Consider the following 22,888-nt stretch of genomic DNA (forward strand, 5'->3'; position numbering starts at 1 on the left):
CAAAATACCTCGGCTTATTTAATCGAATCAAGCACATAAAATAATTACTTTAAATTAACAACACATATTACATAATACAGCATAAGCTGTTACCGCTAATTAACAAGAGGTACAAACACGATAATCTGATGCTGCATTGTTTATCAATCATCTATATTACATACCGATGATAACCACGTGTCACTCCGCGCATGGCGTGATTGTCATCTGTCAGTAGCTAATTAACATACGACGCTCTGCCTACTGTCATACTTACGCTGGTGTCGACAAACAGTATGAAGTTCACTGGGATTTTGATTGACAAGGGGCAGAGCTTTCGAACTCGTTACGCATCAAAGAGTATTACCGCGAGACAAGCAGACGCCCACGGCATATTATGTGCGGGTCAGATACGAGTTTTTATCGATTTTCGCTGGTCAAAACCGGAACCTCGGGTCCACTGAACGCTCTTCTAACATTTTTCTACTATTTCTAAAGGTTTTCACACCCATTGAAAATTGTGAAAGACCGTCTGCAATTGTGAACGGGTCCGATATTCGGTCGGGAAAATCGCTGGGAGTAATCTCCATTGCTTTGTTTACGATTTTGGAGGGGGAGAATTTCGGACGTAGGGGAATTTCGACTGCGGTAGGGGAAATCCTTGGCTGTGGGGGAAATCCTCGGCTGGGGGACGAGGCCGATATTCGGCCTCTGCATAAAAAAAAACCCTGATAGATCTATTTATCTCCTGATCAGAATCATTCTTTATTATGTTCTGCATAAAACCTATAGGAAAACGTAATTGTTATGAACTTATCAGAGGATTTTAGTATAATTGCAATGGCAAGAACCTTTCGTATTTATTTTTTATTGAGTCGGCTAAACGATGAAATCGTTTTGACGAGTCCTTGCTATCCAGCGATTCTGTAAGTCTAAATGGACCAAATAACACAGTGAAGGGATGTAGTTCCATTAGATTTCTCAAACTTCAAACAGTTCACTGCATGAATGAAGTTAAGTTGTGTCAATCCCTTTGCTATGACCAATATACGATGTAATCTGTCATATTTATGACTTGTAATTGTGCAATACTCGAATGTAACTCATTAAGCATAAATGTGCATTTTATGAATTGCGCAGGCTTACAAAGCGTGCGTAACATCCAGCGAAAGACAAAAAAAATAGTTCCACAGGGCTCCAGATAAGATGCGTATTAGCGTAAATTACGTATAGAAATAATGCAAATACGCATGTCTAATAATTTCTAAGCGTATAAAAACGTATATAAAATTACAGAAATGCACACAATGCTTTTTTAAAAACAAAATCTGAATCGTCTGGATGCGTTAGGTAACATAGCCGATCCCGATCAGCCTTAATTCTCCCACATTGAACGTATACACGCATCGTATGATTTCTATAAACTTTGCGTGGGTTTCTACACACACACATGAATTTTGCAGTCAGTAAACGGATAAATTATCGGAAGAAGAAGCTCTTACTGGTTTGTTTAGTTACTACAGATATTAAAAATGATTTTAATTCCTATTTTTCGAGAAATAAACAAATCGGCGAAACATTAAATTGTATTTTCTTGTAGTTTTTGAAATCGAAAGTAGATCGTCTATGTTTGGCGAAACGAAACAACTTTTTTATGAAAAGATTTAAATAAGAGGTAATTTAACCGTAAACTTCAATGTCAGATACTGCCAATTGCTGCTAAATGTCTTCGTATCATCACAATTTGTAAAATATATTGTTCAAACTGGAGAAAACTGAAAAGTGTAATCGTATCCGGATATAATATTTTGGGTAAATATCGAGCTGTGTTATGAAATTTTAAGAAAAAAACTAAAAACAAACTGAAACTGGTAGACTATACTGTCGGTACATCAATCATTAGCCGACTCAGGCCATTCAGGCCTTTGATTGTTAATGAATTTTCAGCAAAACTTTATATGTTACAGTTTCTTAGAACAAATAGATCTAAGTCCTCCTTGAAGAAAATGCACATCCAAAGACTTGGGGACTAGGTGACAATGCCATACAAAGCAGAACGTTGATAGGAGTCTGAAATGGCTGCCATGAACAGTTTTGATTTTCTTCTTTAACTTTTCCAAGCCTCGCTGTGCCTTATATCACTGACACACATGTATATAGTAAGTTATTTGGCAGTTTCCTTCGTTCTATGGAAAATTATTAGCCATATCCGGGTGCAGTAATACATTTAATGTTCATACAAACTTGCACATTTTAAATGAAATAATTGAGAGCATTTAAATAAGTATTAAACTGAAAACTTCTTTTTAGAAAATACTAGTTTATTCAGTGCTGTTAAATTTGCCCCAGCCTGCATTGAACTGCAGCTGATATTGTGCATGACTTTTACATGTTTTAAGAGATTTGGAAATAAAATTTATGGATCGTAAATTATCTGAAGTCATTGAAATTGTTTGATAGTTTTCTGTACCAGATGTTTCACTCCAAGTGCTGTATACAACTAAACAGAATTCTGATAGTCTACTCTTCCATCTTTATCTTGAGGATTACAAAATGAATTCATATGTAGTAGTTAAACAATCTCCTAGACTTACATAAATCACCTCAGAGCAAAAAGCTTACTTTGCCTTAAAATGACAATATTAGTTATATTATACTTTTTAATGATTTATTTTATTAGTTAATTGAACCAGTCAGTAATACAGATGATATTTTCAACATTATTTCTCCAAGAAAATCTCTAGAGTTGACTGGTTTTTGTCTTTTTGAAATGGAATTGGACTAAAAATATGAAAAAATGTAGTCATTTCAGGTTGTTAGTTTGGTTCTGCACTTTTATGTAATGACTCAACAAATTTCTAGTAATTGTGGCACCAGTTGGCATGACAAAAAAAATGTTCAGCATAATTGAAAGGTGTTGCAGTGCTCTTGACCATTTTCTGTAGATATTACTCTTTTGAAATATTATCATCATGTATGAGTAGGTAAAAAGAATGTGCCATCTTCAATCTAAAATATAGCCTGGTCTAAAATACAGTTTTCAATAGAATTTTAGATGGTACAGTATGACCTGTTTATAATGGTCATTGAAGGGACTGACTCAGTGTGATCACTATAGACAGATGACCATTATATTCAGGCTTTCGAAGTAGAACATTAACATTTGTGTAACACTTCGTTATGTACATACCGGTAATGTGTTTTGTTTATATAATAATGTACAATGTTCTTATATTATGTTATATGCTTAAAAGCTTTGTAAAACAGCTGATATATTGTCATCTTATATTACAATGTAAATACTCACACAACTTTTGTTTGTTTGTTTTGGGTTTAACGCCGTTTTTCAACAGTATTTCAGTCATGTAACGGCGGGCAGTTAACCTAATCAGTGTTCCTGGATTCTGTACCAGTACAAACCTGTTCTCCGCAAGTAACTGCCAACTTCCCCACATGAATCACAGGTGGAGGACTAATGATTTCAGACACAATGTCGTTTATCAAAAAGTCACGAAGAACATACGCCCAGCCCGAGGATCGAACTCGCGATCCGTAGACCGACGCTTTACCTACTGAGCTAAGCGCGCGGGTTACTCACACAACTAGCATGCAGCTGATGGGAGCAGTTTCTCTTTCCAAAATAACTGATTGCTTCTTCTTCTCTTCCTTCATGAACAGATACTGTGTCTTGTAAATGATGATTTCAAATTTGACATCCTTTTGTAACAACAGTTAGTTTGCTTTAGGAATGTTTTAAAGCAGTTTTGATCTGCCATCATCAGTACACAAAATATTTCAGTTTGTGTAACTATGTCTTGTGCAAATTATAAAGATTTACTCATATGTTATCTCATCCCATTTTTGATATCTAATTGAGATTTTGTTTACGGCAGTACTGTAGAACAAATAGCACCTTGTTATTTTACCATATATAATATAGAGATATAATAACCATAGTGCATTTTGTTGACTTTTCTACTTGCTGCTGACGGCCGGAGTATGACAGTGTCTAACTATTAAGGTAGTTCTGCACGTTTGGATCGAAAAAATTTCTACAATGTAGAATTTGATTAAACTCTAATTTTTCAAAACTTCAGAATATACCTAGAAAATTCAGCAAATAAAAAAGATAGGGTCGTGTGCTTGATTTTTTGCTAGACTGATTTGAAGAATGTGGACCTCGCGCAATATTTCATAATGGGAGTCTATGGGAAAATCATAACTTTCATAACATTTTATCGAATAGAATTTTTTCTACAATGTAGATTTTGATGAAACTTCTCACAATTGTATATAATCACATGGCCTATAATTTGGTGTATTTTTTTTAGATATTTGACCATGATTAAAAGGAACCAGACATTTCACATTAATTTTAAGACATTATTTTGAATTTTTTAACGTCCCATATGTTTTAATATCATATTTTGACTTTAGAAATGTAGAAACAGTACCATTGTAATAAATTTACTCGCAGGTTTCGATTAATTCATAAAATGATTTTCATTTCCGTATGCCGAATCCTGGCTTTATTCTTCGTTTTCCGGATAAATGACGTTACGCCATCACTTCCGGTTTTTCAAACGTCCAGAACTACCTTAAGGGTCATTATGTAGAGAATTCCATTGTTCAGCACAGTAGAACAAGACCATTCTAAGTAGGGTGATGCTATATACAGGTGACCGCAAATGCAGGTTAGACTGTATCACTTATCACCAAATATATTAATGTCTCCATATTCCTAAGACAATATGACCAAATTGCTGATAAAAGGTTGTATTATATATCATCAATGTTCAATATTTATTCACTGCTAGGATTATCCCTTACACTAAGAAATAATCTTAGTGTTCTGTCCTTAATCCAGTTAATCCAACAGCCCATGTTTGTACTGTCTCAAGTATAATTCTTGGCTGTTCTGTTTATAAAGCAGCATTATTATATTGCATAATGTTTGTTTCTTTTGAAGAACCACTTTTTAGCTCACCTGTCACGTAGTGACAAGGTGAGCTTTTGTGATCGCCCTTCGTCCATTCACAATTTCTTGTGAACACAATAGAGACCACAGTTTGTAATCAATTTTAATCAAACTTGCTCACAACTTGTATTGGCATAATATCCCGGTTCCTTTCGAAAACTGGCCAGATCCCATCGTGGGTTCCAGAGTTATGGCCCCTTAAAGGGCCAAAATTTGCTATTTTTTGCTTGTGAACACAATAGAGACCACATTTTGCACTCAACTTTAATCAAACTTGCACACAACTTGTACTGGCATAATATCTCAGTTCCTTCCGAAAACTGGCCAGATCCAATCTTGGGTTCAAAAGTTATGGCCCCTTAAAGGGCCAAAATTTGCTATTTTTGGCTTGTGAACACGATAGAGACCACATTTTGCAATCAACTTTAATCAAACTTGCACACAACTTGTATTGGCATAATATCTCGGTTCCTTTTGAAAACTGGCCATATCCTGTCATGGGTTCCAGAGTTATGGCCCCTTATAGGTCCAAATTTGCTATTTTGGCTTTTGCAACCGTGTAGAGACTTCATTTATGGTTTGATTTGATACAAACTTGCAGAATATCTTCAACAACAATAAATCTTGGATTCCTTGATGAAGCTGTCAGATCCAATCATAGATTTCGGAGTTACAGCCCCTAATTGACCCAAAATTTGGAGATTTTTACCTTGTGAACATGATAAAAGTGACATTTTATATTTGAATTTAACCACACTTACACACAACTTAAGTCACAATAAGATGTTGGTTTCTTTTGAAAACCAGCTAGATTCCATCATGGGTTCTAGAGTTACTTCCCCTAAAAGGGGCAAAATTTTCTATTTTGGCCTTTTCAGCCATATAGAGGTTTCATTTATGCTTTGATTTGATACAAACTTGCACAGAATGATTATCTTGATGATTTCTAGGCCTTGATCAAAACTAGGTCATGTCTGGTCAAAAACTAGGTCATCAGGTCAAATCAAAGGAAAAGCTTGTAAACAACCCAGAGGCCCTATTTATGACCCTATCTTCATGAAACTTAGTCAGAATGTTTATCTTGATGGTTCCAAGGCCAAGTTTGAAACTGGGTCATATTGGATCAGAAACTATCTCACCCAGTCAAATCAAAGGAAAAGCGCGTTAACACTCTTGTTCATTTGATGTGCATGAAACTTGGTCAGAATGTTTGTCTGTATGAAATATCTTACGAATTTTTATCTGGGTCATATGGGGTCAAAAACTAGGTCTTCGGGTCAAATCAAAGAATAAGCTTGTTTACACACTAGGGGGCACATTTTTGATTCTATCTTCATAAATTTTGGTCAGAGGGTTTGTTATCATGAAGTCTTGAACAAGTTCGTGTCTGGGTCATGTAGGTTAAAAAATTAGGTCACTAGGTCAAATAAAAAAAAATGCTTGTTTACACTCCAGATGCCACGTTTTTTTGGTCCAATCTTACTGAAAATTGGTCATAATATTTGTCTCCATGTAATCACTAGGTAAAACATGTTTACACTGTTATGGTGTGTTACACAGGTGAGCGACCTAGGGCCATCTTGGCCCTCTTGTTGTAGTATTTCTATAGACTAAGCAAAGTTTAAATTTTCATGAATGTCACGCAGCTGCTGACTTAGTTTCCAAATTGCTTTCCCACTTGAATTAAAAACTGAGGATGTCTAACTAAAAGGAGTGTTATGTTTTTTGTTGAATGGTCAGTTCAATCTCTAGACCTCTGCAATTGTACTGTTCTGCTTACCCTATTAAAGAAATATAGAAGGGATCTCATTAAGTTTCTATTCCTGTAAAATGATTTCTGACTGATAATAAAATTAATTTCTGAAAAAGTGCATTGCATCCAACAGAAAGCATATACTTTGAATTCTAAAGATATGCTAGTTCAAGGAAAAGAATCTCAAACATGCTGTGGTCATATAACTGGCCAATAACAAGGCTATATTCTGAATCTGTTCTCAAAATTCAGCTAGCCGGAACATGTTCTTCCAAGGATGTAGACTTGAGTGTGATTCAGATATTCTTCAAATTTTTTCAACAATCAAGAAAAAATACATTTTGATAAAATCAATTTGTGTAAATACTTCAAAAATGTTTTTATTCGACATTGAGACCATGGTTTGCATAGAAATTCTGGTAGGTAGCTGAAAAACAAAGGTCAAAGTTAGTAAATTGTTTCAAGTACTATTTATATAGTTTATCAGATGCAATGAAAATATTGCATAAATTTTGATAAATTTGCAGCCCCCTTCCCACCTTAGATTTGGTCAGTGTTTGTTCTTGTTTACAGTGACTAGATACTGGCCAGATAAAATTTATTGAGGTCACCTTTGTTTTAAGCCCTGACTTTGACATCCCTAAGTCCTGTGATATACAATATATGGGCTTTGTTTGGACCAGCATTAAGTGAGTCATACAAATGTTTGAGCAGGTAAAATGCCCTCCGAATCACTCAAGTCAGTATATTGGTATGTGCATGTGTGCATCCTTCCTGCAGGTCAGCTTCAATAACTAGTGAAAGGATGGATGGATTGAGTTCCTAATCTGTACACAGATATAAGATCCTAAGACAGAGAATAAGATAATTTGGGGTACAATCCACAAATTATTGCTAGGTTTATATGGCCCCTTTTCAACTTGAAATTCAGAAAGATTTTGATGTCTATTTGATAACTTTTAACAGGAAGAATGGACAGTGTAGCCTTCAAATACCAGCATCTGACTGCCTTTTGTTAAGCTTAATCTTGAAACAGACCAAATGCATTTTACACTGGAGAGGAAAGGGTCTTCTTAGAAGTTGTCAGTGTCATTATGAAGAAAGAGATAACACTCGATCGCAACAGACTTTGTAAGTCTATATTCTATGCAGCAATACATAATAAAGTTCCGTTTTCAAAATGCAGTTTTTATGCCCCCAGCATATACTGATGCGGGAGGCATATAGTGATTGTCCTGTCCGTCCGTTCGTCCGTACGAGGTTAACCAAATGGGACCGTTTCGTCTAGCATCAATACCCCTTACTAGAATGACTTGATACTAATGCAGATGTAACCTGTGACCATTCCTCATCTTCAGACATCACCTGACCTCAGTTTGACCTTGACCTCATTTTGGAATTCGGTTGCTTTATATGAGCCATCTCTTGGTTAACCAAATAGGACCGTTTCGTCTAGCATCAATACCCCTTACAAGAATGAATTGATACTAATACAGAATGTAAACTGTGACCATTCCTCATTTTCAAACATCACCTGACCTCAGTTCGACCTTGACCTTGACCTCGTTTTGGACATAGGTGCAAAATCTATCGACAAGGATGCCACTGGAGGCATCAAGCTTTCATTGAACGCAGCTCCTTGTTTCCTTTTTGATATTTTCCAGAATTGCTATGAAGTAAGCAAAGTGGGATGTTGTCAACCTGTAAGGAAAATTAGCATGTAGGATTTGGTCTGAGAGTGATGTCTTGTATGAGCTATGAAGCTATGTAAATAGCCTTAACTATCTCCTTTATTACCTGTCTGTTCTTAATAAGTTAAAAAATGTTTTATATAATCTGAGGATGATCATTACTTCTAATATGCTTGTTTTTAGCTCGACTATTCGAAGAATAGTCTAGCTATTCTACTCACCCTGGCGTTGGCGTCACACCTTGGTTAAGTTTTTGCATGCAAGTAAATACAGCCATCAATTAAAGGCAAATAGCTTTGAAACTTATTTTTTCTTTTTCTAGGTCAATTATCAACCTCTCTGGGTCAAGTCCCATAACTCTGACATGTATTTTGAGCAAATTATGCCCCTTTTTGGACTTTGAAAATTTTGGTTAAAGTTTTACATGCAAGTTACTATCTCCAAACCTAATGCAGATATTGATTTGAAACTTCACATGTGTCTTCGGGGTTATAAAACTAGTTGATAGCAGCAAGTCCCATAACTCTGACTTTCATTTTGGCCAAATTATGCCCCCTTTTGGACTTAAAAAATTCTGGTTAAAGTTTTGCGTGCAAGTACATACAGCTATTTCTAAAAGGCATATAGATTTGAAACTTACTTTTTCTTTTTCTAGATCAATTACCAACCTCACTGGGTCAAGACCCATAACTCTGACATGTTTTTTGAGCAAATTATGCCCCCTTTTAGACTTAGAAAATTCTGGTTAAAGTTTTACGTGCAAGTTATTATTTCCAAAACTAATGCAGATATTGATTTGAAACTTCACATGTGTCTTCTGGGTAATAAAACTAGTTGATAGCAGCAAGTCCCATAACTCTGACCTTCATTTTGGCCAAATTATGCCCCCTTTTGGACTTAGCAAATTCTGGTTAAAGTTTTGCGTGCAAGTACATACAGCTATTTCTAAAAGGCATATAGATTTGAAACTTATTTTTCTTTTTCTAGATCAGTTACTTACCCCACTGGATCAAGTCCCATAACTCTGGCATGTATTTTGGGCAAATTATGCCCCCTTTTGGACTTTGAAAATTCTGGTTAAAGTTTTACATGCAAGTTTCTATCTCCAAAACTAATGCAGATATTGAATTGAAACTTCACATGTGCCTTCGGGGTTATAAAACTAGTTGATAGCAGCATGTCCCATAACTGATATGCATTTTGGTCAAATTATTCCCCCTTTTGAACTTAAAACTCTTTTGATATTTAACCTTTTTGGGTAATATTTTCCTGCTTCTGGGACAATATTTCGAATAGTCGAGCTTGGCTGTCTTACGGACAGCTCTTGTTGTTAAAACAGGCGCTAAAATGACGTTAACGTGCGATGATGTCAATGTTTTTGTTGCGACCAAGAAAGAGCGCTACAATATTTTATCTACTGTTTTAGATTAAGAACATATTATATTAGAATCAAAATAATGTGTAGCAAAATCATGTTTTACCTAAATTAATACACTCAAAATCAGTTATACGTTACCAGAATAATTCACACAGGCTACACCCCCGTGAAATTATTCCTCTTACCGTGTGTTAATAACTTTAAAACACAGTTTTTCTATATATTATTTCTTTAATAATTTTACATCTGATATAGGTTTTCTAATACTGAATATGATACAAATAAAAACAGTTGCCTTCGCCAATTGACCTACAAGCACATTATCTTGTCATATTTGAAAAATTAACAAGTTAAAATGTTGAAAAATTGATTTTTAATCATTTTCAGATTTTCTGATTATTTTCAAAACTGTCAGATAAAAGGGAGATACAGGTCTCTCTTTTTTTTCAATAATATAAATAATATCATTTATATATTGAATCATCATTTTCTGTTTAAACATTCTTTAAAAAATCATAAACTGAAGTACGAGAAATTCTGATTGCTATCTTTCAGGTAGAAGAGTGTCTATATAGTGAAAAAAATGGGTATGTAAATTTTGATTCTTATATGATAAAGATATAAAATTTGTGTTAGAAATTTAAATTACTTTTGTTGATTATAACTTCAATATTATTTAAATTGTTTAATAAGCTACCCCACTGATATTTCTAAGGTTTCAATAGTATTTCATTTAGTATTTATTAACAGGACCAAGCGTTCCTGGATTCCATACTGAGATAGTTTGTTTTCTGCAAGTAACTCACAACAAATCACTTGAAACTTCTTTTGTATCATACTAGCTGGCTGTAGATCTTGTGATCTCTGTAACTAATGATAATGTTTATATCTTAGTTTTGATGAAAAATAAATGTTTTTAGCTCACATGTCACAAAGTGACAAGGTGAGCTTTTGTGATCCCGCAGCGTCCATCGTCCGTGCGTGCGTCCGTAAACTTTTGCTTGTGACCACTCTAGAGGTCACATTTTTCATGGGATCTTTATGAAAGTTGGTCAGAATGTTCATCTTGATGATATCTAGGTCAAATTTGAAACTGGGTCATGTGCGGTCAAAATCTAGGTCAGTAGGTCAAATAATAAAAAAAAAACTTGTGACCTCCCTAGAGGCCATATTTTTCATGGGATCTGTATGAAAGTTGGTCTGAATGTTCATCTTGATGATATCTAAGTCAAGTTTGAAACTGGGTCAACTGTGGTCAAAAACTAGGTCAGTAGGTCTAAAAATAGAAAAACCTTGTGACCTCTCTAGAGGCCATACTTATGAATGGATCTTCATGAAAATTGGTCAGAATGTTCACCTTGATGATATCTAGGTCAAGTTCGAAACTGGGTCAAGTGCCATCAGTACCTAGGTCAGTAGGTCAAATAATAAAAAAAACCTTGTGACCTCTCTAGAGGCCATATTTTTCATGGGATCTGTATGAAAGTTGGTCTGAATATTCATCTTGATGATATCTAGGTCAAGTTTGAAACTGGGTCAATTGCAATCAAAAACTATGTCAGTAGGTCTAAAAATAGAAAAACCTTTTGACCTCTCTAGAGGCCATATTTTTCAATGGTTCTTCATGAAAATTGGTCTGACTGTTCACCTTGATGATATCTAGGTCAAGTTCGAAACTGGGTCACATGCGGTCAAAAACAAGGACAGTAGGTATAAAAATAGAAAAAACCTTGTGACCTCTCTAGAGGCCATATTTTTCATGAGATCTTCATAAAAATTGGTGAGAATGTTCACCTTGATGATATCTAGGTCAGGTTCAAAACTAGGTCATGTGCCTTCAAAAACTAGGTCATAAGGTCGAATAATAGAAAAACCTTGTGACCTCTAGAGGCCATATTTTTCAATGGATCTTCATGAAAATTGGTCAGAATTTTTATCTTGATGATATCTAGGTCAAGTTTAAAACTAGGTCACATGAGCTCAAAAACTAGGTCACTATGTCAAGTAATAGAAAAAACGACGTCATTCTCAGTTTAAAACTAGGTCATGTGGGGACAGATGAGCGATTCAGGACCATCATGGTCCTCTTGTTTATATAGAAATTATGATTACAGAAATTTCTGAATGTTAAGAAACTAAAGTTAAACAGTCATGAAGTTTGTATGAGATGCTATCATCTTGCAATATATGCTACCATTTTTAGCTCTACTGTACGAAGTATATGGAGAGCTATCCTACTCAACCCGGCGTTGGCTTTGGCGTCCTGTGTCCCCACCTTGGTTAAAGTTTTTTTTACACTTTCTCTTTTTTCTCCTTATCTCTGTAATTACTTGATGGATTCAAACTTAAAATAATTATTCCTCATCATCACCCACATCATATGGCACAAGGGCCATAACTCTCTCACCAATAGTTCATGAATTACCCCACCTTTTTACTTAGAATCTTAGTTATTACTAAATGGATTTGATTCAATCTGAAAGTATTGTTCCACATCATTTCCCACATCATATGACACAAGGTCCATAACTCTGGTATCAATATTTAATGAATTATCCCCCACTTTTACTTAGAACTTCAGGTTAACGTTTTGGTGCACTTTCACTTTATCTCATTTATTACTAAATGGATTTGATTCAAACTTAAAATAGTTGTTCAACATCATCACTCACATCATATGACACAAGAGCCATAAATCTTGCACCAATATTTGATGAATTATCTCCCCTTTTTACTTAGAATTTCAGGTTAAAGTTTTGGTGCATTTTCACTCTATCTCAGCTATTACTAAATGGATTTGATTCAAACATAAAATAGTTGTTACACCTTATCACCCACATCATATGACACAAGATGCATAACTCTGGCACCAATTTTTCATTAATTATGCCCCCTGTTTGCTTAGAATTATACTTATTTAGTGTTTTGGTACACTTTATCTTTATTTCTCTTCTAACTTAACATTTTTGACACAGACTCAAGCTATTGTGCAATATCTTCATCCACCATTGGAGTCATTAACCACTCCAGTGACATCTCCAGCTTCCACAGATGTGCCCAGTTTCACTATCCAGCATCGAAATAGTCTAGCGCACTGTCTCCTGTGACAGCTCTTGTAGTATGGCTAGCTACCATGATTGTCTTGACATTTCTGTATATTTCAGTGCAGCTGTGAAAGACAGTCTGTTGGATTAGTGCTGTAACCCAGTGATAAAACACATCACTATGAACTAAAATTGCAAGTTTGATACCCATCATTCAAATAAGACCTACAATAGCTGCCTCATGGCCAAGCACAAGTGTTCACTTCTGGCACAAGTGTTCACATCTGGTATGTAGGACAGATACTAATTAATAGATATGGAATCTTATGGGTTATTGTGGCACCTGTAAGTAAATGTAGAAGACCACCAGTCCTGCAGTCAATATTGTCAAGTAGACCTATGAAATAACAAGATTTTGACTGCAAAAAATGTTTTTAATGTAATAATGTCTCAAAAACTTATTCTATATCTGAAATACTATTGAAAAATGGTGCTGTTAACCTACCTAAAAAACAACAACCAAATGCACTACTTTGCACTGTTTTTATATCTGAAAAGTTTAATACAGAAGCAAAATGGGAAAAGTCATGATACACATTTTAAGAATTTGAAATCTGAATATTCAGTAATAATATCAAAGAAACTTCTTTATTAGCATACTAGTAAACTACAAGGTTACTGTTTGACCACCAGGGGTGACATCCAAAAACTTGCTTGCAATGACAGGAATGTGGATATGTATCATTTACGAATCCTGCAGCTTAAACTGTGGTCAGCATTTCTTTAAAGATTAAAATTTAATCTGTTTTCAATGATGGCTGCAATTTTTGATCTCAGATGACCAGGTTTGTGTCGGTACACAACTGGACCAACCGCTGACTATTTTGATTAACGATATTTCACATACTAATGTAGGCTTAAAATCTTCTTACAAAAAGGATTAACTTTTAGCCCAAAAGGTGAAAAAATTTGACTCTTAGAGGGTCAACTTTAAGCTCAGTTGTTTATTTCCGTATTGTAGGAAGTATAATTTTGTCATAATGGATTTATTCTGAAAGTTGTTCTTCTTGTGCAGATTTAGTTTGTCCATACCATTTGCTGTAGATGTAGGCAATGCAGAGTAACTTAATATATAATACAATAAATTAATAGTTTTAAGTTAGACTGTTTGAAATAACTATAAGGTTACTGAAATATCTATTAAATGTCATTCGCTTCTCAGTTTTGCTGAAAACGAAAAAATTTTGAATTTTTAAAAAAGATTATCTAGTTGATAACCAGATTTGTTGTAAGTGAATATTTCATTTTTATGCCTATTTTATTCTACAGCATTTGTGCAGCAAATAAGCCCCATATTGTGTCAATACCTGGAGAACAAGACTAGCACAGTTGAGGTAATGAGTTTGGTCTGTTGACAAGGGGACTTGTTGTCCATGGTGTATAGGCAGAAGACAGTAGATTTGAAGTTATGATGGCAAGTTGTCAGTTTCTTGTTAAGAAAAGGTGAGAACTGAACAGACTTCTCCAGGAACACGTATAGTTTTGCTGAATGTGGTTACATGATAACAACAGACAAACAGAAGGCCACTAGAATCAAAGCAGATATATCTCCACATGACTCACTTTTTGGCAGACCTTCATTTAACTAGGACCATAGTGTCCTTGTCCAGTCTTCTACCAGATTTGTTCAAACGGGCATTTTTAATACCTGTCTGTTTTTTTATATTTAAACACAACTTTTACCATTTGTGCTTCAGTGTGTTATACATAATTATGTTCAAGGTCAAATGGTCAAATCCAGGTGAGCGACCTAGGACCAACAAGACTCTCTTGTTCAGCTTTTTACACCTTTTATACAAGAATTTGTTTCATGTGATAACATTTGTAGAATCCCTCTGGGGATATATTGGTACCCTCACCCTATTTGCCTTGAGGACTGACCAATCCCTAGGGATTCTGCAGATGTTATAAAACAAAAAACATGTTTTGCCCCTAACAAATTTATTTTTTTTTTCTGTTACAAATGCTACTTAAAAAAGTCATTTTCATATGAAAACTTCTTGACATTTCTTTCTACCACTATTAATATTTTATAATGTGTTCTTTCAACACCGGATATATTAACACACCTTAAACTGGGCCTTTAGAACTTGTTTAATATACTGATTAGAATGTATGTGGTATTTGACAAAAATATTTTTCTTTTAAAATGGAAAGGCAATGTAAACTTGGAATGGTGCATTAAGTAAAGTATTTATTCTGTACATGGTCAATTACATTGATTGAATATAGTAGATAATTCATTTTGAATGTTTTTATTTCAGTGTAAAGCTTTGACTGCCCAACACCATTAGCATGTTGATTTTATATATCCAGACCTCATGGGGACCTTTTATGTGATTTGTGTCTCAAGATCATATGCGGTAATGTTTAAAAATGCATAAATTGTTTAGTTCATAACAAAAAAGCTGTGAGGATGTAATATAAAATTCTGTTTGTTGGGTATAGTCATTCGATTATTCAGTGGAAAGATTAGTCTAGATTTTGTTCATAGGATATAACTCCTGAGGCTAATCAATTTTTGTATATTAATTATTGCCCTTTCCAGAACATGCATTGATAATCAGAGAAGTTAGACACTGTTCAGCTGATAGCCAGACAGTTAAAAAGACCAGTCCCATTTTGTACAATGTACCCATTGGTCAGTTACAATATTACAATTGTAAAAGTAAGTTTGAACACTAGGCTCAAAATTCTAACATCTGGACGCAATTTCAAAATTGACCCTCCAAACATATTTTTAACCCTTGAACCTGATCTCATGTTCATAAATAACAACATTTTATAGTTAATGGTAACTTCAAAATATATATCACAGTCTAGGAATTTTGATTGTTGATTTTTGATGAATAACTATCATCTGAAAGTCAAATAGCGAGGAGACCAATCTTAATGCAACACTACGCATGATCAGTTAACATTGGACCAAGGAGGAGGATTACCTACTGGAGACCCACTGGCTTTAGTCCTCTGTTTTCTTATATTATCAAAATTATATGTATTATTTGGCAAGTTGATAGACAGTGATTATGAAGATATTTCTTTTTTATGAAAAGTGCTGGTTTAAAAATATTAATCAAAAAGAAGACATAAATCTGTAGACTTTAGACATGGACTAGATAATTTTATACAAAAATATTAGTTGATCTTTACTATTTTTAAACATAAGACAGGAGACACTTAAATGAATATGGCATTTCACATTAGGATGACGGTATTCAATTTCATATTTTACCTTGTCTCATATAACCATATGTCATACCTTCTTGATCAGTCTATCAGTGTATTCAAATACTCAGATTGCTAAGTAAATATTTAAAATTTGGTAAAGTCATCTATTATGACATGTTGATTTTCTGTATTGTAGCTACTGAGGTATTGTCATGATGTACTATTGACTATAGATGTAAATATTCGAGCTCCAATTTGTCTCCAACCGGTATTTATGGATACTATGATGTACAAATTTTAGATAAGAGTGGCTTGCCACAGAGTCGGGGACAGCAAAAGTCACAGTGACATCTGTTCCTAGTGAGAAATTCATAGTTGAGATTTTGATGATCCCCCGATTAGTGCAGGATGCACAAAAGTACCTTTTTTGTTTTAATGCTAAACTCACTGCACTTGTCGATTTGTGAATATGCATACCCTTACAGAAGAAAAAGGCCTGCTGCGTAATCTTGCTGTGTACATACAGCGTATATGATGCGTACATGATGTGTACTGAAATCAAGGGCTTTAAATAGTATGCAGGATATACACCGCACATACACCGATAGTACGTTTGTAGTACACTTTTGACATGCAAATGAGCTCTGCCGCGTACTACTTGCTGCGTACATGCTGTGGACTACATAGTACACAGGATGTATGCTGGAGGAATTTAGTATGCGGGAAATAGTACGCAGCATGTACGCGGCACATACACTTTTCACATGCAAATAAGCCTGCGGTGTACTACCCCTGCGGCGTACATGCTGTGTACTCCTGCGGCGTACATGCTGTGTACTCCTGGCCCGAGTCCTGCGGCGTACATGCTGTGTACTCCTGCTGCATACATGATGTGTACTCTTGTGGCGAAACTGCTGTGATAATGTAAATTCCTTACCCCACCAACTTTCTTATGCAAATGCTGATCATTTGGACAGAAAAAAACAGAAAAAAGATAAGTGACATGCATCAATAAGTATATACCCTTACCAAAATAATGTAGATTGATGTTATCAAATAAATTAGTATGCTTTTCTTCATCCTCTTTTCAATGAAATAAATCAATTTTTGAAGCATGTAATTTGGTAAACATCTGAAGAAAATGGCGTAGCTGCATCAAGGGGAAACAACTTTAATGCAACTAAATATAAGTGTTATAAATTTTGAAGTATCTGCGGTGTACATGCAGTGTACTATATTCTTGTACAAGTCCCTCCTGCGTACATGCAGTGTACTCCTTAAATTTTCAGAGTCTGTGCTGCGTACTTGAAGTGTACTAGTGACCTCCTGCGTACATGCTGTGTACTCGTCGAAATAGTACGCGGCATGTACGCAGCATGCGGTGTATGTAAAATGTACTCCTCTGGCGTACTACTGTGTTCGCGGCATATACACAGCAAATACGCAGCATGTATGCCACAGAGGCTTGCTTCTGTAAGGGTATTGTTATTATATGCCCATATACAAAGTATATAGTCATGCATGGCTGGCCATTTGTCAATCTGTCCATCATGTCTGTCCATTTTTTCTAAACCACTAGGACAATTTTCATATAACCAGCATTAATTGTTAATCATTTACACACTGGCCATAGCTTTATCAGATCAAGTGGTTCCAACGTTGTTTGAGCGGTGAATTTTACGCCGATCAGATGGAGAAATATGGCCGATACTACAAATTTCCGGTCTTGTAAGTATGATTTAAGGGAATTTCTACCCGTAAAATAACGAATCAAATGAAAAACGATGGGCGCACCTGGAGCATAAATGTGTCCATTTTTTAGCACACGTGTCCATTTAGCCGAGATTTGTGCCGTTTATTCAAACACTTCTGTACAGTCCGGCTGGGGAAGGAGATTTTTGACAGTTTTTGAATATATCGCCTCAAATATAGTGTTTATCGGGAACAAGTAACTGTTAAAACACTTTTTAGGTAAAGGGCTACCTCTTTAAACAAAGCGTGTGTATTTTCATAGAAATATTCAGGGTTGTTTCTAAAAAATCGGCCGAAAACCTAATGCAACGCCATTTTGAGTGGTTCGCTATGCAACGCAATCAAGTGGATACCGTTCTGTGTCTTACTAGTACTTGCGAAGTCTTATCCGTCTTAAAAACAGTCATTAAAGCCTAACAATGAATAAATTTAGAGAGTTTTATACCATTATAATGATCCCGTCATTTATAATGTACTTTTTCACTTTTATGCTGGCTTACTAGTAATATTTAACATATTTTTGCGGCCATTGTCAAAAAACATCAACACAAAAATATAAACCAAAGATGAAAATCGAGCAATGTCATTAAGTAAATAACAGTATTAGTTCGTAAAAACAAGAACCAGTTCACGTATATTTATTTCCTCCACGAATGGTAGTGATCAACATATTGATCAGTTGTTTGTATATATTTTCATTCATATTCCTGGTGAAGCGTTCATTTATTTTCAGAGAGATAAATCACAGAGAACGGCCAGGGAAAAGACAAGATTTTATTTGTCCTCTATAAAACAGAAACGACGTAATAAAACTCTATTGTTGCCGTTCAAAAATGAAAATACAAATGAAATACAGAAACCAATGAAAAAAAAAATAAATGGACCAGCAATACCAATAGAGACGTGTCACCAAGCAAACGCCTAAGAGCGTGTTCTCCATGTCCTCAAAGTGAATAAACACACACACACAAAAAAAAAAACACACGAAAAGACTGCTAACTCCAACTTCAAGCACCAAAATATCAAGTAAAAAACTTGTTTACAATAAGGTATTAGAAGAAAGAGTTTTATCTGATGAAATGTTTGAAGAATTAACAGAGGAAGAGACAGATTTTTTTAGACATTTCAAGCGACAAGGCTGTCCTGAGACAACTTTCTTAAACAACAGATACATTATTTTACAATATTTCTAACTCTTATCAAATCGAATAAGTACCCATTGGCAAACATCCCTTTTCTTCTTTGGTTAGAGACAGTTACATAGTACAACTGTGGTCTATTAGTGTTTCTGGTCTGTTTTGTTTTTTTCATTGGTGTCTGTATTTCATTTGTATTTTCATTTTTGAAAGACGACCATAGAGGTTTATTACGTCGTTTCTGTTTTATAGAGGACAAATAAAATTTTGTCTTTTCCCTAGCCAATTTTAACGTTCTCTGTGATTTATCTCTCTAAATGAACGCTACACCAGGAATATGAATGAAAATATATACAAACAACTGATCAATACTTTTATCATGGACCAAATTTTATTTATTTTGTATGAACAGCGAACAACAAAACAGTAATGAAATTGCAATAAATTGGTTTTAAGGGACTACAGTAACCAACTGTAACTATACTGATTTAAAGAGCAAACCCGCCTTTGGTATGCTGTTCACTACCATTCGTGGAGGAGATAAATATCCGTGAATTGGTTCTTGTTTTTTACGAACTATTACTATTATTTACTTGATGATAATGTTCGATGTTCATCCTTGCTTTGTGTTTTTGTGTTGATGTCTTTTGACAATGGCGGCAAAAATATATTAAATGTTAAGCAAGCATAAATAATGTAAAAGTACAATATATTAGAAATGGCGGGATCATTATAATGATATAAAACTCACTAAATTTATTCATAGTTAGGCTTTAACGACTGTTTTTAAGACAGATAAGACTTTGCAAGTAAGACACAGAACGGTATCCACTTGATTGCGTTGCATAGCGAACCACTCAAAATGGCGTTGCATTAGGTTTTTGGTCGATTTTTCAGAAACAACCCTGAATAATTCTATGAAAATAAACACGCTTTGTTTTAAGAGGTAGCCCTTTGCATAAAAAGTGTTTTAACAGTTACTTGTTCCCGATAAACACTATATTTGAGGCGATATATTCAAAAACTGTCAAAAATCTCCTTCCCCAGCCGGACTGTACAGAAGTGTTTGAATAAACGGCACAAATCTCGGCTAAATGGACACATGTGCTAAAAAATGGACACATTTGTGCTCCAGGTGCGCTCATCGTTTTTATTTGATTCGTTATTTAACGGGTAGAATTTCCCTTAAATCATACTTACAAGACCGGAAATTTGTAGTATCGGCCATATTTCTCCATCTGATCGGCGTAAAATTCACCGCTCAAACAACGTTGGAATCCACTTGATCTGATAAAGCTATGGCCAGTGTGATTTAAGGTTAACATTCAGAGGACACAACATAGGTCACAAGGTCAAAGGTCAAGATCACACTTGGAGGTCAAAGGATAAATAGCTTAACTTTGTTTGTTTCATAACTTCTTAACCCCTGGGAAGATTTTCATGAAACTAGCAGTAACTGTTAACCTTAACAAAATGGCATGCAGAGTGCATCACCCATTTCATTATGTTCAAGCTCAAGGTCACACTTGGAGGTCAAAAGTCAAATAACTTAAATTTTGTCCTTTCCATATTATCTAAACTACTTGAAAGATTTTCTTAAAATTAGCATCAGTTGTTTACTTCATCAAGAAGACATGCACAGCACATGACCCAGGCCACTGAGTTCAAGGTTAAGGTCAGTCTTAGAGGTCAAAGATCAGATAGCTTAAATTTGTGTCCAGCAATATCTTTTTAACTGCTTAATCACCTTTAATGAAAGCTGTAATTTATTTTGTATTTTCAGTGGAGGTAAACTGTCCAATATATATTTAGAGTAGTATATATGGAGAGCTATCTAACTCACCAAGGTGTCCGTGCCTTTGCCTTGGCCAACGCTTTCACTTTATCTCTGTTATTACTTGATGGATTTGCATCAGACTTCAAATAGCTGTCCCTCATCATCACCCACATCATATGACACAAGAGCCATAACTCTGGCAGCATATTTTATGAATTTAGCCCACATTTTACTTAGGATTTCAGGTTAATGTTATGATGCACTTTCATTCTATCTTTGTTATTACAAAATGGATTTGATTCAAATTTAAAAATACCAGTATTTATACAGGCATATCATCAGCTGCATCATATCGCAAAAGTATGGCACCAGTGTTTCATGAATATAGCCACGGTCTACTTAGAACTTCATGGTAACTTTCTGATGCATTTTCACTTTTTCACACTATCTTTGATATCACTAAATAGATTTGATTTAAAATTTAACTTCACATCATGGCATAAGGTGCATTGTTCTTGCAGAAATATTTCATGAATTATGTCCCTTTTACACGAATATTTTACTGTGTTTTAATTGTATTTCTCTTGTAAATGAATGGATTTAAGTCAGACTCCATCATCATTCATTTTTGGGTATATTTATCAATTTGTATTTGCTCTAGTTTCCTCAGATATGCCCTATCATACTGTCGGATAGCTAGTCCGTATTCAGACCCTTTGTATTTGTTGCTGAGGCTATTCTGATTTTGTATATTTGTGCCTTTTCATCACAAAAAAAAATATTATCAGAGTTAAGAAGGAATTTGCTGAGATAGTAAAAGGGAAAATATAGAAATTAAGAATAAACTTTAAAATCTTAAAAGAGATTATCTAGCCAGACTTAACAGCTCTCGTTTAAGCCCCTCCCCCCCCCCACCACCACCAACAGAAGGAATAACACTTTGCGCCTGATCTATAACATTCATATGACACAAGGGGTTCCCATGAAATCCTTACCCGCAGGCAAAGGCACTCTGCTTCTGAGGTGGTATTGTGAGGGGAGTGGGTGAGAGCATATATATACTAGAGGCATATAAATTGCCTCTGTGTAATGCATATTATATAACTGTTTGATGCATGAATGGTTGACCATGAATATCAAATGATATTAGTATTGAAGTTCATTGAGATAATGGAAATACAACTGAAAATTGTTTTTCATCTAAGAATGTGTGTGTTTAAAAACATGTAATCATTTGATTCAGATTTGGTAAGTAAAGTAATTTCTAATAGAAAATCCTTTTTGTTCTATTACATATTTGGTAGACAGGGGTGTTTTTTTTTTGGCTGATGACATTTTGTACATGTCAAGATTTCTTCCGTGAGTATTTAGTGACTTAACATGTTCTAATTATGACGTTAAATGCTTGTTTAAATTAGGTATGATTTTTTTGTTCAAAATTTAAATGTAATGAATACAAAAAAAGTATTTGATAGCTCATGAAAAATGACATATCATTTGTCAAATGACATTTTTAAGCCTGATCTGTAACTTACCTGCTATAATTGCATAGAAATTTTAAAAGAATATCATTTTTGAATTACATTAGTACCAAAGTGTATCTCTATATCATCACTCATTGAATATTGTCATTACTAAATTACTTATTTTAGATATAGATTAAGTAATTTGATATTGAGCCTAAGCATCATACATTATATAGTATAGGTGAAAAATTTTTTTATCAGAAATATTGTAAAGAGTGTAGTGAATCAGACTCTATGCTTTTGAACTTCATTGAGAGCAGAATTTGCCTCTGGTTTCAACAATGTCTCTCTTGGACACAGATTACAGGTAAGAAACCCAGGTAGACTTGTGTGTTTGTATATAAGTTCCCTATCAGAAAAGTGTTTGTAATTTAAGGTTTAGAAGACACTAAAGTTGCTCATTTCAGTTTGAAAAGCTTTACTCTCTAGTGTATACTAGATACACTAGAGCTTTTATCCAAAACAATGTCAGGGAATAGGTGGCTTGAACTTGCATCCACTTGTTTTGTTCTCTGCCATCTAACCTCTGGACCACTGACTCTTGTTTCTATAGGGAAATTCTAGAGTCTGCAATTTTGACAATTTCATCATAAATGGGAATTCATTTAGCATATTTTTTTGGAAATAATAAATTGCGAATCTA

At 34.7% G+C, this 22,888-nt stretch overlaps 1 long non-coding RNA gene across 1 annotated transcript; it reads left to right on the forward strand.

Moving 5' to 3' along the window:
• Window positions 1–10,334: 10,334 nt before the first annotated feature.
• On the forward strand, window positions 10,335–14,828 carry LOC123561303 (uncharacterized). Its single transcript, XR_008372853.1, has 3 exons — window positions 10,335–10,366; window positions 12,944–13,110; window positions 14,153–14,828. It is a non-coding gene; the product is annotated as an uncharacterized LOC123561303 (long non-coding RNA).
• The last annotated feature ends 8,060 nt before the right edge of the window (window positions 14,829–22,888 follow it).

This window comes from Mercenaria mercenaria, chromosome 10 (assembly GCF_021730395.1).
Source record: "Mercenaria mercenaria strain notata chromosome 10, MADL_Memer_1, whole genome shotgun sequence".
In the NCBI taxonomy this organism is placed as follows: domain Eukaryota; kingdom Metazoa; phylum Mollusca; class Bivalvia; order Venerida; family Veneridae; genus Mercenaria; species Mercenaria mercenaria.